This window comes from Chenopodium album, chromosome 2, assembly GCF_948465745.1.
Source record: "Chenopodium album chromosome 2, dcCheAlbu1.1, whole genome shotgun sequence".
NCBI classification, from domain to species: Eukaryota; Viridiplantae; Streptophyta; class Magnoliopsida; order Caryophyllales; family Amaranthaceae; genus Chenopodium; species Chenopodium album.
Window position 1 is genome coordinate 14,099,535 of NC_137835.1, and position 17,438 is coordinate 14,116,972.

Sequence of the window (17,438 nt, forward strand, 5' to 3'; positions counted from 1 at the left end):
TCACTTTTTCAAAGGATCCTCTACCTCTCGGCCAGATACACACAAAAGCAGCAGCTCCGCCTCTCGGCCAGAAACTGTGCTCCGAGAACGGCCAGAGACTGTTCGCCAAAGTGTCCTCGACCGACTCGGCGACAGGGAGCCGAGTGTGCATAGTCGCCTCTCGTTCCCTGTAGCCGAGGCCCGAACTTCCCAGCCAGGGACGAAAACCACTCTTACCTCTCTAAGAGGGCAGAGCGCGGTGGGAACAAGGGTAAACCGGTGATGCTTCCTACCAGTTCTCCATTCGAGCAATGGATTCTGGAAGAGCATGTGCCGACGGTTAAAATCCCGTCGCACATTACATATGATGGATCTTCGGATCCGAAGGACCATATTGCCTCTTACGAGGGGCACATGCATCTTTGCCCCAGGTCCGAAGCGACCTGGTGCAAATATTTTCCCACCACTCTCAAGGGGTTCGCGCAAGCATGGATCTCCAAGGGAGTAAAGCACTAGGTGAAAAAAGTCATTTGGCAGCGGTTCAAACCCGGTCTAAGGAACCGGTTTGAACCGCTGCCTATGTGAGGGGTGCCAAAAACCAAGCTTTTGGCACCGGTTCAAAATCGGTGCCATAGGGTATAATAGGCACGCACCGGTTAACCGGTGCTATATGCCCACTTAGGCACCGGTTAACCGGTGCCTAATACTGCTCTCCCGCCAATTTTTTTTTTGGTGGTAGATACTTTAGGCACCGGTTGCTGCCTAACCGGTGCCTATTCACCAATTTTTTTTATTTTTTTTTTTTCCAATTTTCGTGCAATAATATTTTAAAAAAAAACCTGTTTCCAGCAATAATAATAACCTGTAATTCCAGCAATTATATTAAATATAATAATTAATAATATTATTAATTATTACAATAAGATACAATAAAAATAATATTAAAAACAAAAATTCAATTATATATATAGATATAAATATTCCCAAACGCAATACAAAAAAAAAAAAAAAAAAAAGTTGCTTACATATACAAATAATAGTAAGTACATATAATGAATAATAAGTTATATAGTTCAAAAGTTAACATAAATAATTTACAATTACAATGCCATTTACATGTTGAAGGTGATAAAAGACGCCAACATGTCACGAACTTCATTAAGCTCCTTGATTGTCAACGGACCATCCTTTTGGACCTTGCAAAACTTGAAATACAAAAACATTATTTTAAAAATAATTAATTAGGCAAAACAATATGTATTTTATCAAATATTACCTATATGACTTCTATATAGCCCATTTCCTACATTACTTATCAAATGAACTATTTCTTTCTCATAACATGCCAATATTGGGTAGTTGTATGTGTGTAAGCCCTAAAATTGTATAGGAGAGCATTTTATTAAGGTTTATGACGCTTTTTACTCAAAATGGCCCGAATATGGCCTATATGACTTTACTTTGCCCATTTACTACATTTCTTATTAAATGAACTTTATTTATCTCATAACATGTCAATATTATCTAGTTATAGGTGTATAAGGAAAGAAATCACATCAAAAGAGCATATTAACACAAAATGGCCCTAATATGGCCCATATGACTTCTATTCAGCCCATTTTCTACCTTTCTTGTGAAATAGCCTTTTTGTTTCTCATAACATGTCATTGTTGGGTAATATTAAGTGTCTAAGGCTAGAAATCACATCAATATAGCATTTCAATAAGTTTAACAACGCATTTTACTCAACATGGCCCAAATAGGGCTTATATGACTTCTATGTAGCCCATTTTCTACATTACTTATCAAATGAACTATTTCTTTCTCATAACATGTCAATGTTGGGTAGTTGTATGTGTGTAAGCCCTAAAATTGTACAGGAGAGCATTTTATTAAGGTTTATGACGCTTTTTACTCAAAATGGCCCGAATATGGCCTATATGACTTTACTTTGACCATTTACTACATTTCTTATTAAATGAACTTTATTTATCTCATAACATGTCAATATTATCTAGTTATAGGTGTATAAGGAAAGAAATCACATCAAAAGAGCATATTAACACAAAATGGCCCTAATATGGCCCATATGACTTCTATTCAGCCCATTTTCTACCTTTCTTGTGAAATAGCCTTTTTGTTTCTCATAACATGTCATTGTTGGATAATATTAGGTGTCTAAGGCTAAAAATCACATCAATATAGCATTTCAATAAGTTTAACAACGCATTTTACTCAACATGGCCCAAATAGGGCTTATATGACTTCTATGTAGCCCATTTTCTACATTACTTATCAAATGAACTATTTCTTTCTCATAACATGTCAATGTTGGGTAGTTGTATGTGTGTAAGCCCTAAAATTGTATAGGAGAGCATTTTATTAAGGTTTATGACGCTTTTTACTCAAAATGGCCCGAATATGGCCTATATGACTTTACTTTGCCCATTTACTACATTTCTTATTAAATGAACTTTATTTATCTCATAACATGTCAATATTATCTAGTTATAGGTGTATAAGGAAAGAAATCATCCCTCAAATGAACGGACATCATCTCTAGGACAGTACGCAAGCCACCGTACTGTATCGGTCACATTAGTATCATTCAATCCACTCATTACTCGATCACGAAACCAATCAACAAATTTCTTATTATGCAACTGCATAAGTGCCCTTTCACCTTTGGATGGAAATTCGGCACGCAAACTAGCCATGTGCTCGTCTAAATATGGGTGCACATCTGAAACATGGTGCAACACATAAAGGTGTTCTTGTAAGAACTGATCTCGGTCTGGTGACATTCGTTTCGACCCAATTGTGCCATGACCATCAAGTCTACCTTCATGTCGAGAAGTAGGAAGACCAATAGGTTGAGCAAGGGCTATGTAGTCCGCCACAAAGTTACCTATCTCCTCACCCACTGTCCCTTGCATTATACTTCCATCAGGGTGAGCTCGGTTCCGTACTTTATCTTGTAATGTACCCATGTGTCGTTCAAAAGGGTAGCACCACCTCATGAACACTGGACCGCACAACTTAATCTCACGCACCAAATGAAGAACTAGATGAACCATTATGTCAAAAAATGAGGGTGGGAAATACATCTCAAATTTGCACAAAGTCACAACCACATCTGCTTGCAAAGCATCTAGTGTACAAGGATCAAGAACTTTGCTACAAATTGTATTGAAAAACGAACAAAGGCTTGTAATCGCTTCCCTCACGTGTTTCGGTAGAATACCACGGATTGCAATCGGTAGGAATACTTGCATCATAATGTGACAATCATGGGATTTCATACTTGTCAGCTTCAATTCTCCATTTAAGGTTACAAATCTTTTCATGTTAGATGAGTACCCTGATGGAACCTTAATGCCGTACAAACATGCACAAAACATACGTTTCTCTACCCTTGACAATGTATAGCAAGCCGGGGGTAAATAATTCTTTTCATCCTTCCCTTTACCCTTAAATTTCTTCTTTGACGCATCTTTGGCCTTTCCCTTTCCCTTGCTCTTCTCCTTCCCTTTTTTCGAAACATTTTCATCTTCTATTCTCGGCTCCTTACCCTTTCTAACCTTTTCTTGAGGCCACAATTCTGGACGAATCCCCATCTCTTTCAAATCTAACCGTGCACCCTTTCCGTCCTTTGTTTTGCCTGGGATATTCATAAGCGTCCCCAAAAGAGCATCACACACATTCTTCTCTATATGCATCACATCAAGACAATGCCTAACGTCATGTTCTCTCTAGTACGGCAGCTTCCAAAAGATTGATTCTTTCTTAAACAGAGCAGCTGAGACCACAGTTTTTTCTGATTTTCCAAACACCGTTCGTATCCCTTTCACTCGAGCACTAATCTCAGCACCAGTCAATGGTCTAGGCGCAGTATCCTTTTCCACGGTTCCATCGAAAGCCTTTTTCTGCCTACGGTACGGGTGATCACACCTAAGGAACCTTCGAGTCCGTAGGTAGACATCTTTGTGAGAATGAGTCAGGTATACGCTTGATGTGTCATCAATACATATGGGGCATGCTTTTTTTCCCTTTGACCTTGTACCCACACAAGTTGCCATATGCAGGGAAGTCATTCATGGTCCACATAAGGGCTGCACGCAATGTGAACATCTCGTTCTGATGAGCATCGAAAACGGAAACCCCTTCGTCCCACATCTTTCTCAAGTCGTCAATAAGCGGCGCAAGGTAAACATCTATGTCGTTTCCAGGTTGCTTAGGACCAGTTATTAGCAATGAAAGCATTACATACTTACGTTTCATGCACGGCCAAGGAGGCAAATTATAAATCACTAAAAGTACCGGCCATGTGCTGTGTTGGGTACTAAGAGTGCCAAATGGATTCATCCCGTCCGTGCACAACCCAAGCCTTAAATTTCTGACTTCATTACCAAATTCCTCAAACTTCAAATCAATGTTCTTCCACTGTGGAGAGTCAGCTGGATGCTTTAGCATTCTGTTTTTCTTTCTTCCCTCTGCATGCCACCTTAAGTTTTTAGCGTCTTTTGGCATTGAGAACAGACGCTTAAACCTTGGAATAATGGGAAGATACCACAACACCTTAGCAGGAGGTCCCTCCGTGCCAGGATTGCAACTCATGCGCTTGTACCGCGACCGCTTGCATCGTGGACACTCATGCAGTTTTTCATACTCATTTCGATACAAAATACAGTCATTAGGACATGCATGTATCTTCTTATACTCCAAACCAAAGGGACACATGAGCTTCTTTGCGTAATAATAAGACTTAGGAATTTCATTCCCATCAGGCAACAATCACTTAATGCGGTCAACAAAGAAGTAAAACTGATGTCCGTCCACCCATGCTTCGACTTAATATTGAAAAGTGTTAGCACGGCCGATAGTTTGGAGTATCTTTTTCACCCGGGATACAAAGGCTTTTTGGAAGCCTCCGATAATAATTCAAACACTTCACCTTCAACACCATGCAACATCTCATCCACTTGTTCATCCTCGACCTCATCCGCCTGATCTTCATCGGCTCTATCCTCACCATTATCAACAATATACTCATCATTCTCGTAGTCCTCGTGCACATGAATCTCATTGCTTCTAACACGCACATCATTCCGATCAAGATCCCCACTGTACTCTCCACTTTCTCCGTGCCAAATCCACACATGGTATAATTGCCTAAACCCACGACATAATACATGATCTCTAATGATTTCAATACTATCGACCACATTCACATTATTACAATCAACACAAGGACAATAAAGGCCTTTGCCTCCCAGTGTGCGTTGATAAGCTAAAGCCCTCTCTCAAAACTCTTGAACCCCATTCCAAAATTCCAATGTATCGCGTCTACCATACATCCAACCACGATCCTTCTCCATTTAGTAAATTGTCTTTAAACATATATAGCACCATATAATTATAATGTGTAAGTGCTACATATTTTATGTAAATCAAATTCAAGTACAAAACGTGAATATACCATTCATATAGTGAAAAAATGCATGTTTCCAAAGGGTCCTTATCACTCCAACCTAACTCATCCTTGAATGTCTACTCTCACTAGTGAATGTATGTCAACTTTCCAATTTTAAGGAAAATCCGGCAGCATTTCCCCTAGTTCTCCAAGTACACGATGTAGATAATTAATTACCCACATATGTACCCAGAGAACATAGTGAGGAAATGGTAAGCCAAGATGTTCCTTAAAATCGAAAATAAAACATACATTCACCACCTAAGTGAGAGTACACATTCAAGAACAGTCCCAACCGGGGACTATTCAAGACTTTCTCCTAATGAGAAAGCCTTGAACGGGTATCTAGGCATATGATGATGCAATTCAAGTATTCTATATATTGTTGTATTTATTTGCAATTAAACAATACACAAGTTGCAATTTCATGAATAAACTTTTATTAAATGGATAAATAGAAAGAAATATAGCTAAGTAAAGTTTATAAGTCATACCAATATAGCAACTACCCACTTGAGCTCAATATGTAGTCCTCAAGCTAATTAAACTCGTGCTTCAATTCACAAATCTGTTAAAAAAAACACATCATTCATTGAACTAACAATTGCTAAACTAACATGTCAATTCACTAATTTATTTATAAGCTAAAACACATCATTCATTGAACTAACAATTGCTAAACTAACAAGGTTACTAATCTCTAATTTTTTCAAAATTACCCATCAAAACAACTTAAAAGTAACCATTCACCCATTCCAAAATTCATCTACTTTAGTAACAAGCAAGGTTACTAATCTCAAATTAATTCAAATATACCCATCAAAACAACTTAATATTAACCATTTAAACATTCCAAAATTCAACTTATTTAATAACAAAGTTAACTAATCTCTAACTTATTCAAAATAATCCATCAAAACAACTTCAAATTAACCATTAAAAGTAAAATACCAAATTTCACCTATTTAATTAAGTACCAAGGTTAATATATTTTCTATAATTATTTCAAAAGTATCCACCAAAACACATTAAATTAAAACATAATAAAATCCAACTAATTGAGTAACAAGGTTACTAATCTCTAATATTTTCACAATTTCCCAATTATATTCAAACCTAAAATTGAGAAAAATTATATTCAAACCTAAATTTTAATTTACTAACAATGGTTCAAAATGCAAAACAAATTAATATATATAATTATATAATTGGAAAATAATGTAAAAAAAAAATTAAAAATAAACCTTGAGACAATTAGGGCAGCAGCTAGGAGGAGACTCGGTGGTGACCCTCAGGCCGGTGGCGCGGCTCGGTGGTGGAGGAGCCTCAGGGGGGTGGCGCAGCTAGGTGGAGGAGGAGAAAATTAGGGCAGCAGCTAGCTAGCACTCACGGCAAATGGAGGAGGACACTCAGGCTGGTGGCGCGGCTCGGTGGTGGAGGAGCCTCAGGGGGGTGGCGCGGCTAGGTGGTGGAGCAACCTCAGGGCGGTGGTTTTCGAACTATGTAGGTGGTTTTCGAAAGAGAAAGAAAGGGAAAACAAAGAGGAAGGTGACGGTTTTCGAAACCCCTGGTGGCCGCCGGTGAAGGTGACGGCTGTGGTGGAGGGAGAGAGAGGAAGGATTGAAGGGTTGAAGGCGGTCGAAACCCAGCTCTAATGAAACAGTAAGGAATGAAAGAGAAAGAGAGGAAGGAGAAGAGAAGTAAGCTAAGCCGCGAATTTTTTTTTTTGAATTGGGTCCGGTTCAATTGGCACCGGTTCAAACCGGTGCCTTTTTTAATTTTAGGCACCGGTTCAGGCCAAACCGGTGCCTTTTCTCTTCTTCTAAAATCCCGCCCATTTCTGGACCGGTTTTGGCCACCGGTTTGGCCTGAACCGGTGCCATATAGGGGGTGCCTATTACTATTTTTCTACTAGTGAAGGAAGGCTCTATAACGGGGTGGGACGACCTGTCCACCAAGTTCAAGAGCAAATTCTCCACGGAAAACCGCCGAGAGAAGACCACTGCAGAGCTCATGGGCCTGCAGCAAGGGGAGACCGAGAGTCTCCGAGACTACTTGACTCGTTTTAGCAACGAGTCGTGGCCGTTTTTGCAATGCAGAATGGCCTTCAGCCCGAGAAGTTCCTTGACTTCATGGTCATGCACACCACGCAGACCCTGGAGGAGGCTCTGAACGCCTCGGATAAATTCATCCGAGCCGAAGAGTGGAACAAAACGAAATCTCAACCCCAATTTGGGAGTGGGAAGCAAAAACAATCGTCTGAAGGCCAAGGCCAGAAGGCGAAAGGAAAGGCGAAAGCCTCGGAGCAATCTTCGACTAATGAGCCGAACAAAGAAAAATATGTCCCTTTCACGGGCAGATATGAATCCTATACTCCGCTGACCCTCCCGCGCGCTAAGATCTACAGCGTGACAAAGGAAGAGCAGAGTTATAGGAAGCCGAGATCACTCCCCGAGTGGTATCAGCGCAAAAATAAAAATCTGTGGTGTGAGTTCCACGAATCACCAGGACACAACACTGAAGAGTGTATCCAGTTGAAGGACCAAATCGAAGATATGGTTCGGAAGGGATACTTGAAAAAATACATCGCGGATCACCGCGAGAAAAAAGAGGCTGAGAAATCCGAAAAGGACTCTCGGCAAGAACTAGACTTCCCCCGAAAGAACAGCAAAAATGCGGAGGGAAAATTTCCTCCAATTAACGTTATCTCGGGAGGAATATGTTCTCGGAGGGAGCACAAACGTCACCTTAGGGCTCTGACCCATCAGGTGAACAATGCCAGCATACAGCCTCCCCAGTCGCCGGTGCCGAACATGACGTTCACATCCGCCGACTGCCGGGGGGTGATGTACCCTCACGAGGATCCGTTGGTGATTATCGCCACGGTGGCCAACCACGACGTCAGCAAGGTTCTTGTTGATGGTGGCAGCGGGGCAAACATTCTGTTCTGAAAGGCCTACAATCAAATTAAGCTGAAGCCCAAGCATCTCACGCCGGTACCCTACCCGGTATCCGGGTTTAATGGGGCTTCGACTTACCCAGACGGGAAGGTAACACTTCCTGTCACCATCGGCTGTGATGAAGCAGCCAGGAACGTCATGACCGAATTTTTGGTCATTGACGCTCCTTCAGTGTACAATGTGATCATGGGGAGACCCATTATTCACGAGATCCAAGGGGTAGTCTCGACATACCATCAGCTGATGATCTATGTCTCGGATGCCGGCTACCCCGAAAGGATCGAGGGCAGCCAAAAGGAGGCCCGAAGGTGCAACTACCTCAAGCTATCCACTAGTCATTCAAAAGATGACGACGAGGATGAGGAGGAGAAAGACAGGCAACCGAGCGCGAAGAAACCGAAAGGCCTAAGTGCTTCGGCTCAAGGAGACCTGGCCAAAGAAAAAGCAACAGGAAAAGAAAAGGCTAGCTCATCGCCTGAGCCGAAAGACTCAGAGAGCCAGCCGAAGAAGAAAAAATTTGGGACCCCTGCTGATATAGATAGCAGGCCAGAAAACGAAGAGTCCAGCCCCACGTCAATGGAGCTGGACCAGCAGACCGAAACGGTCGAGTTGACCGAAGGAGACGCCGAAAAATGCGTTACAATCGGGCTGGATCTTGATCCAAAATTCCGCGTTGAGATCATCCAACTCCTTCGGGACAACCGAGATGTGTTTGCTTTCTCGGCTGCTGACATGCCTGGGATAAGTCCAGACCTCATCTCCCATAAGCTTAACGTCGACCCAACGTGTTGGCCAGTTAAGCAAAAGAAGCGGAATTACTCTGCAAACAAGAACCGAGACATCGCAGCCGAGGTCAAAAATTTACTGGATGCAGGCTTCATCGAACCCTGTCAGTATCCAGAATGGCTGGCCAATGTGGTGATGGTTCAGAAGGCAAATGGCACCTGGAGAATGTGCGTTGACTTCACGGACCTAAATAAGGCATGTCCGAAGGATTTCTATCCCTTGCCGAGGATCGATCGGCTAGTCGACTCGACAAATGGCCATGCCTTGCTTAGTTTCATGGACGCATTTTCTTGGTATCATCAGATCTTCATGCACCCCGACGACCGAAACAAAAACGGCATTCGTCACGAACGCCGGGATGTACAATTACAGAATGATGCCCTTCGGATTGAAAAATGCGGGGGCAACATATCAAAGGCTGGTGGACCAAGTTTTCGCCGAGCAAAAGGGTCGAAACATGGAAGTCTAAGTTGACGATTCAATCGTCAAAAGCAAAAAAGATGAAGACCATGTTAAGGACCTGGCGGAAACTTTCGCCACTTTAAGAAAGCACCAGATGAAGCTGAATCCGAAGAAGTGTGTCTTCGGCGTGAAGTCAGGGAAATTCCTTGGGTTCATGGTCAGCAAAAGAGGGATTGACGCCAATCCCGCTAAGGTGCAGGTAGCGCTCGATCTACCCGAGCCGAAAACAAAGAGGGATGTTCAGCAGCTCACCGGAAGAATGGAAGCCCTTTCGAGGTTCATCTCCAGGGCCTCGGATAAGGGGTTACCTTTCTTCAAAGCCCTGAAACTCCCGAAAACAAAAGAGCTCGTCTGGGAGGACGAGCAAAAAGAAGCCTTTGAGCAGCTTCGGGAGCATCTGGCTCAGCTCCCAACGCTGGCTAGACCAGTAGAGGGAGAGTCCCTGTACCTGTACGTGGCTGTCAGCCCGGCCACCATCAGTGCGGTGCTGCTGAGGGAAGAAAATAAAATCCAGCAACCAATCTACTTCGTCAGTCACACTTTGACGGATGCCGAGACCCGCTACCCCTTACTCGAAAAAGTTGCTTATGCAGTGGTGGTAGCTGCTCGGAAGTTAAGACCCTATTTTGATTGTCATCAGATAGTGGTTTTGACTGATCAGCCGCTGGAAAAGATTCTCGGCAAAGTTGAAAAATCTAGTAGGCTGGCCAAATGGGCTTTCGAGCTCACAGAGTTCAGCATCAGCTACCAGCCGAGAGCAGCCATAAAAGCTCAAGCTCTGGCGGACTTCCTGGCCGAATGCTCGTACCAGGAAACGCTAGATGATGAAAAGAAAACCTGGACCGTGTTCACGGATGGATCCTCCACCGTGAATGGTTCGGGGGCAGGGGTGGTTATAACCTCCCCTGAAGGCAAGTCCTTCGAGTATGCACTAAAATTTTCATTTAAAGCTTCGAACAACGAGGCCGAATATGAGGCGGCCATTGCCGGCCTAGAATTGTGCATCTCGCTGGAAGCCGAACATGTTTGTCTGAAAACAGACTCTCAGCTAGTTGCATATCAGATTGGTGGCAGTTACGAGGCCAAAGAGCCCTCGATGATATCCTACCTCGCCAAGATCAAATCAGTTATTGCAAAGCTGAGAACTTTCGAAGTTCAGCTGATCCCAAGGGGTCAGAATGCTCAAGCCGATGCACTTTCCAAACTTGCTAGTTCAACTCTCACTGAGCTGAACCGATCTGTTTATGTGGAGGTGCGCCGAGAAAGAAGTGTCGACGAAGCACCTGAGGTGTGCTGCGTTGACCAGGAACCAAGCTGGATGGATCCCATCCTAGCTTTCAAGCTTCGGGGAGAAATTCCCGAAGACAAAATTTTGGCCTCCAAGCTGAAGCGAACCGGTTCAAGGTTCATTGTCTTCAAGGGAGAGCTGTTGAAGAAATCCTTCTCAGCCCCGTTGCTGAAGTGTGTGGGGCCGACAGATGCAGATTACATCCTTCGGGAAATTCACCTCGGCATCTGTGGGAACCACATTGGGGGAAGGACCTTAGCCCACAAAGCATTAAGGGCAGGGTACTATTGGCCCACCATGATCTCAGACACTAAGGAGCTGGTCAGAAAATGCGAAAAATGTCAAAAATTTGCACCGGTCATCCATCAGCCAGCTAGGAGCTTCAGCCTGTGCTAAGTCCACTTTCATTTGCTCAATGGGGGTTGGATATCCTGGGCCCATTTCCGGATGCCGCCTACCAAAAAAAATGGATGATAATCGGTGTTGACTATTTCAGTAAATGGATTGAGGCCGAAGCAGCCTCGAACATTACAGAGCAAACTGTCAGGAAGTTTATCTGGCAGAATATCATCATTCGTTTCGGCATCCCGAAAGTATTTTTCTTTTATCATGGAAGGCAATTCGACAATCTGCCGCTGAAGCGGTATACAGATCAGTTCGGCATCAAACTGGCATATTCAGCGGTATGCCACCCGCAAAGTAACGGACAAGCCGAAGCTGCAAATAAGCTGATCCTGAATGCCCTCAAAAAAAGAGTGGAGGATCAAAAGTCTAAGTGGCTGGAGGAGCTCCCGGGAACACTCTGGTCCCTTCGGACAACCGAAAAAGAGGCAACGGGCCATTCACCCTTTGAATTGGTGTATGGCGCCGAAGCCGTTCTCCCAGTGGAGATCGGCACTGAAAGCCTACGAGTGCACCACTTCTCGACCGAGAATGAGCAACTTATGAAGGAATCTCTCGATTTCCTTGACGAAGTAAGAGACTCGGCCCGAGTCAGAATGGCTGCATACAAGCAGAGAATCAGTAAATTTTACAACCGAAGAGTCCAGGCAAGACCTCTCAAAATTGGAGACCTCGTGAGCTACTTGGCAGGGACCCTATGAAATCTATGATGAATTCCAGCCGGGAACATACGACTTCGGCAGTTGGATGGAACTGAGCTGAAAAATCACTGGAATGCTGATGTACTTAAAAAATATCATGTGTAAACCCTTCGGGGCAGAACAACCTTTGTAAGTACATTTTGAATTATTAACGAAAGGCCTCAGAGCCACTATTTTTCGACAAACATTTGCAATCTTTACTCTTCCATTTTTTCTTTATGTTATCTACTCTTTAAGGGTTTCCTTCGGCCCTGTCCGAAACCTTCGCTCTCAGAGCACCAGGTTTCGGATTGCCGATAAACTCGCCTTTTTAAAGAACTCTGGTCTTTCAGCTGGGGTGAAAACCTCAGTAAGACTTGTTCTACAAGGCAATGAGTCCATAGACAAATCAAGGGTATTGCCTTAACTGAGCCTTGTATCCCAGATAGCCATTATCTGAAATACTGCCTTCAGTTGGCCCTGTGTTTGAGATATCCATTTTTAAGATAGACAGAAAATCAAGAGCAAAAGCATAAACTGGTAGAAAATAGACAAGGAAAACAAGAATGATCTCAGAAATCTGAAGAACAAGTTTTCAAATCTCTAGGGGGGGGGGTGGGCAAGAAGCACAACAAGTGCAGATGGCCAGCCTCAGCTGAGACCTCTAAGCCGAAGCTTTGTACTTAGCAAAAAAATCAAATCAACATATTCAAACATGCTCGGATTACGAGCTACAAGTTCAAAGCAAGGCAATATGAGGGAAATATCAAATTCATAAATACGAAATCATGCTCGGATTACGAGCTACAAACATAAGTGTTTAATCAAACTGAAAGATAATACCGGCAGCCGCCCACAAGCGGAAAATAACAGCTGCCGAAATGCGTACAAGGCAAAAAGTAAATAAGTTTGTACACTGAGGCAAGCTGAAGCAAAAACAAAGGCAAAAAACAGTCAGAAGCGGCATCCATCATTTTAAGAGCACGTTGATCCACAGGATTCTGAAGACGACTGCCCGAGTCCCTAGGCTTCAGCTGGAGGATCAGGCATCCCAGCGAGGGTGGAGCCCAGCGCGACATCAACCCCAGCTGCAGAAGAGGCAGGTTGAACTGAAGCCTGGACTTCAACTTCCTTCATCTCAGCTTCTTTCAGCTCAGCTTCCTTCATCTCAGCATCCTCGGCCTGGAGGCGGACCAGCAGATCGACCTCAGCCTGACTGGCTTGCTGCATATGAGGATCCTTGGGGTCTTCAGCCCAGATCTCGCATTGATACCAGTCCAGATCAGGCGCAGCGTGAAGAGCCAGTCTCCGAGCCACCCCATAGCCATTGAGGTAGGAAGTCGAATACTCCTCCTTGGTGTAAACCCTGAGCCTCAGCATCGGCCAGCTTCTTCTGCACCTCTTCCAAGGCTTTGTGGGAAGACTCTCGCTGCTCCTTCAACTGAGCCTCGGCATCAGCAAGCCTCTGCTCAATCTGCTCAGCCTTGTCTCGGGCCTGGGAAAGATCTTCCTCCTGGTTCTTCAGCTGAACCTCCAGGCTGGTGATGCTCTGCCGTTGAGACTCTAGCTGAATCCCGGCCTCGACCAGCTCCTTCTCCCTCATTTCACAGGCTTGGCGGTGTTGTTTGGCGTCAGCCTCCAAGATCTTGAGCTTCTGCCGAGATATCTCTTCTTGGGCCAGCACTTGAGGTTAACCTCAGCGTCAATTTTGTGCTGGATCTTGGCTTTGAGGCTGGGAACGTCAACCGCGCCGAAAGCTTTGAGCAGGGCCTCACCCTCATCTATTTGAGGCAAGACATCCTTCTCCATTTCGTCGCAGAAAGTGTTGAAGGAGTCGATCACGACCTTAGCCCTGTGCTCGGCTTTATCCTGCTTCAGCTGGGCAAGCTTTGCCTCTGCCTAAGCAATGTCTACCCTTCCCTGGAGCGTGTCAATCATCTCACAGGTCAGGGTATGGTTGTAGACAACCTGCAAAACCAGAATCGAATTTAAGTTAATAAAAGTTACAAGCAAGTGGAGTAAACTGGAAATGCTGAAGGTACAGAATCTTATTACATACCTGCATCAGCAACCTCTGGTTGTCTCTAGCTGGATCTGGTACTGAGGGACCGGGTTCGGCAATTCCAGCGGTTGCCCGAACAGACCACTCTCGGACTTGCTCTATTTCAGATAATTCGGAGCAACCGCCGAAGTAAGCCTCAGCACTTTCCCTGTGTCTCCCCCAGATTTCGGCCCTAACGCCATCTGGGATGGAACACTTCTTGGCTGAGAACCCCATGTCCCCAGACTGGAAAGACTTGAAAGAGGGGAACGAAGTTGATGGAACTTTGTCCGCTTTCTCGGGCTCAGTCGTTGCCCCTCCTTCAGCACGGTCCCCTCCAGCCTGGACCCCTTTAGCCTCGCCGAGAGGTTGACTTGTCAAGGCGTCAACCTCTCGCTAAATCTCAGCAGTGAAGCCCCTAGGGGCCTCGTCTTCAGCAGTAGCCGCCTCTTCGGCTACTTCAACAACTTCAACCTCAGGGAGCTCAGCAGCACTCCCCTTGTTGGAAACCGATTCAGGAACCCCCTCCTTTGGATCAGGAGTCCGCTGGTCCACCTCCATGTCAGCAGTAGGAGGTGGTGGAGGGGTCCTTGGCGGTGAGGGAATTGGCGGTGGTGGCTGAGTCGGGGGCGGAGGACCCCCTGTACCTCTTGGAACCCTGCCTCAGCCAGCAGCAGGTTCCCTTATTACTACGCCAGGCATCGGCCTCAGCGTGAAGTCTCCCGGACCCATAACAGTTGGGCCCATCCTCCTTCTCTTCCTCTGTTCGAGAGGTTGGTCGTCCATGTCGTCAGAATCCGAAGAGTCGAGTTCTGAAAGGTCGTCTGACGATATGGGAGCCTTCCCTTCTCTCCTTCTGCCCTCTTCCTCAGACTGCAAAAGTGGGGGAGCAAGGAAGGATTAGTAAAAAAAAAAAAAAGAAAAAGCAAGTGCTTAAAGCCTTACCAAAGTCCTCGGCCGAGCCTCGGCAGCACCAGAGGTCCCTTCACCCCTTTCTAGGAAGTTGATGGCTCTGGTCACTTCCGCAGCAGCCTGAGCGGCGAGTACTTCTTCGGCTAGCAGGGGCCTCAGAGGATCCTGCATCTCCCACCAAGGCTTCTGCTTCAGATAATCTGCAGCAGCCTCGATCTGAAGGCCCGTCGAGTGTAGGTGCAGCGGACGATCCTTCGGAGCAGTAATTGCTGGAGCTCGGTCTAAGATGACTCTTTCAGCGTTTACTCCTAGCCGATCGTAGTCGATTTCAGAGGTAGCCTCGCTCAACTCTGAAAGGAGAAGTTGAAGGTTATCCTTAAGATATAAGACAAAGCAAATGAAGCAATAACGAAATAAAGTCCTCGGCCCCAGCCGAAGGTACTTACCGCCTCTGTGCTTTCGGCTGAGGCCGACAACTGCCAACATCTTCTCTTGGAAGACGTAGTGGTTATCTGGAAGCCATCGGGTGGGGATGAACTTCATTCGGCTAGTTCCCCCAGGATTTTTCTACTTCCCGAAGAAGTTCATCTGTTCATAGCTAGGGTGGCTAGCGGCATCAGGGTCTTCGGGACCCAAGTCCTGCATGTTTGGATCGGGCCTAGAGAGATAACGGGGGGGCCCGAAAAAGTATGGGTGCTCCGGATCAGCGGGAGCCCTTACCCAGATCCACTGGCCTCTCCAGTCCTTATCCGAAGAGTCGTTCGGCCACAATGTCAGGTATTGTGGATGGCTCTCGATTCGCCACCAGCCAACCCAATGGTGACTGTATACACTTTGGGTATTCTGCACCAGCTGATGCATCCTTCGGAAACAGTGCAAGTTCGGTTCAAAAGCAAAGAACCGGCATACCCAAAGATAGGTCATCACCCGCCGAATACTAACGGGCGTCAACTGGCACAGGGAGATCCTGTACTTTATCAAAATGTCCCTGACGAAGGGATCTAAGGGGAACCGAAGCCCGTACTGAAGCTGCCGAGTATATACCCCCACATACCTAGAGGGAGGGCGATGAATTCTGTCAGTAGGCGAAGGCATTCGACACCAATACCTATCTTCCTCAAGGATGCCATAATGCAACTCAATCTGTTCGGCAAACCGATAAGCTTCGGCGTGCCTAACCCACCATTAATAAGGGGCATTGTCCCTCATGGCTCTCTGGGCTTCGGCATTTTGCCATTCAACATGCCCAGGTAGCAAATCCCAAAGCACAGGAGGCAGATCTTCCTCCTGTTCAGCAACCCCAGCCTCGGCACCTTGCTGAGTGGCTGCGGCGTTCAATGGGACGGCCGGAATCCCCCTTTCCGGGTCTTCCTGGACGCGTTCCCCATTCCAAACGTCGGCGCGGTCCCTAGGGTCCCTGGCCTGTTCCAGTCCGGCGACCTCTTAAGCGAGCCATTGACGAATTCGCGAGAAAGGAAGTTGGGAAAAGAGGAATTCTTTGGAAAAACGAAGAAAATCAAGGGAAATTCGAAGAAAATTACCTTTATGAGAATTGAAACTCGCCGATTCAGTGGGTTGGAGCAACGGGTTGAGCGTCAAGCTTTGATTTCGGGTGTGGAGTGAAGTTTCGAAGCGGAAACAATGGTCTTTTAGAGAGTTCGAAAGTGAATTGGTGAAGAAATGAGGAGAGAAATGGCGAATTTGGTTTGATATTTCCAGAAAATGGGAATTTCGAAAGTCAGAATGCTTAATTTCTCTTAAAAACCTCCTTAAGTAACCGTTAAACTCTCTCTCTCTTAATTAACCGCCCATTATCCACTCAACTTCCCCACTAATTATCTTAATTACAGTTATTTAGTTAATGACTGTTTAAAATTTAAATCTTTTGATTTAATTAAATTATTTACTTCCCTCCATTTTTATTGGATTCAAACCCGACCCGTCATCCTTCCAAATCGGGTCTGAGGGGCAAGTTGTTTGGGTCCAATTAAGCCAATTGGGCCTAGTCATTAAATGATTCTATATTCCAAAGTCAAGGCCCAAGCCTCTATTAAGCCAAGTCAGCATAAAGTCAGCGGCCCAAATTGTCATGGTCAGCCCATGACTACTTCCGGCCCAAGTATCCTCCTTCCTTGTATGCTAAGGTATAAAAGCCTTCAATTACATCATTTGTCATGGACACACACACAAAAGCCTCAAGCATTAAATTTCTTGCATAGCTTTCTCTCTCTAAACACTGTTTGACTTCGGCATCGAAGGGGTCTTCCTCGGATCCACCCCCGAGGCCAGTTTACGTGTATTTGCTATGCAGGAAACCTTCGGCCCAGTACCATTTGGACCGGATTAGTCTTCATCCACCTCATTGGACCTTCGGCAAGGTCCCATTGTTTTCACCCGAAACACCTACTATAGTTCAACATTTGTTTCTCAAAAAGCTGATACCACCACAGACAGA

The 17,438-nt window shown here is 45.1% G+C and overlaps 1 long non-coding RNA gene across 1 annotated transcript; it reads right to left on the minus strand.

Moving 5' to 3' along the window:
• Positions 1-986: 986 nt before the first annotated feature.
• LOC145583389 (uncharacterized) lies at positions 987-6,011 on the minus strand. The gene is made up of 2 exons (XR_014100122.1): positions 5,947-6,011; positions 987-1,184 (listed from the first exon to the last, which is right to left on the minus strand). It is a non-coding gene; the product is annotated as an uncharacterized LOC145583389 (long non-coding RNA).
• Between the last annotated feature and the right edge of the window lie 11,427 nt (positions 6,012-17,438).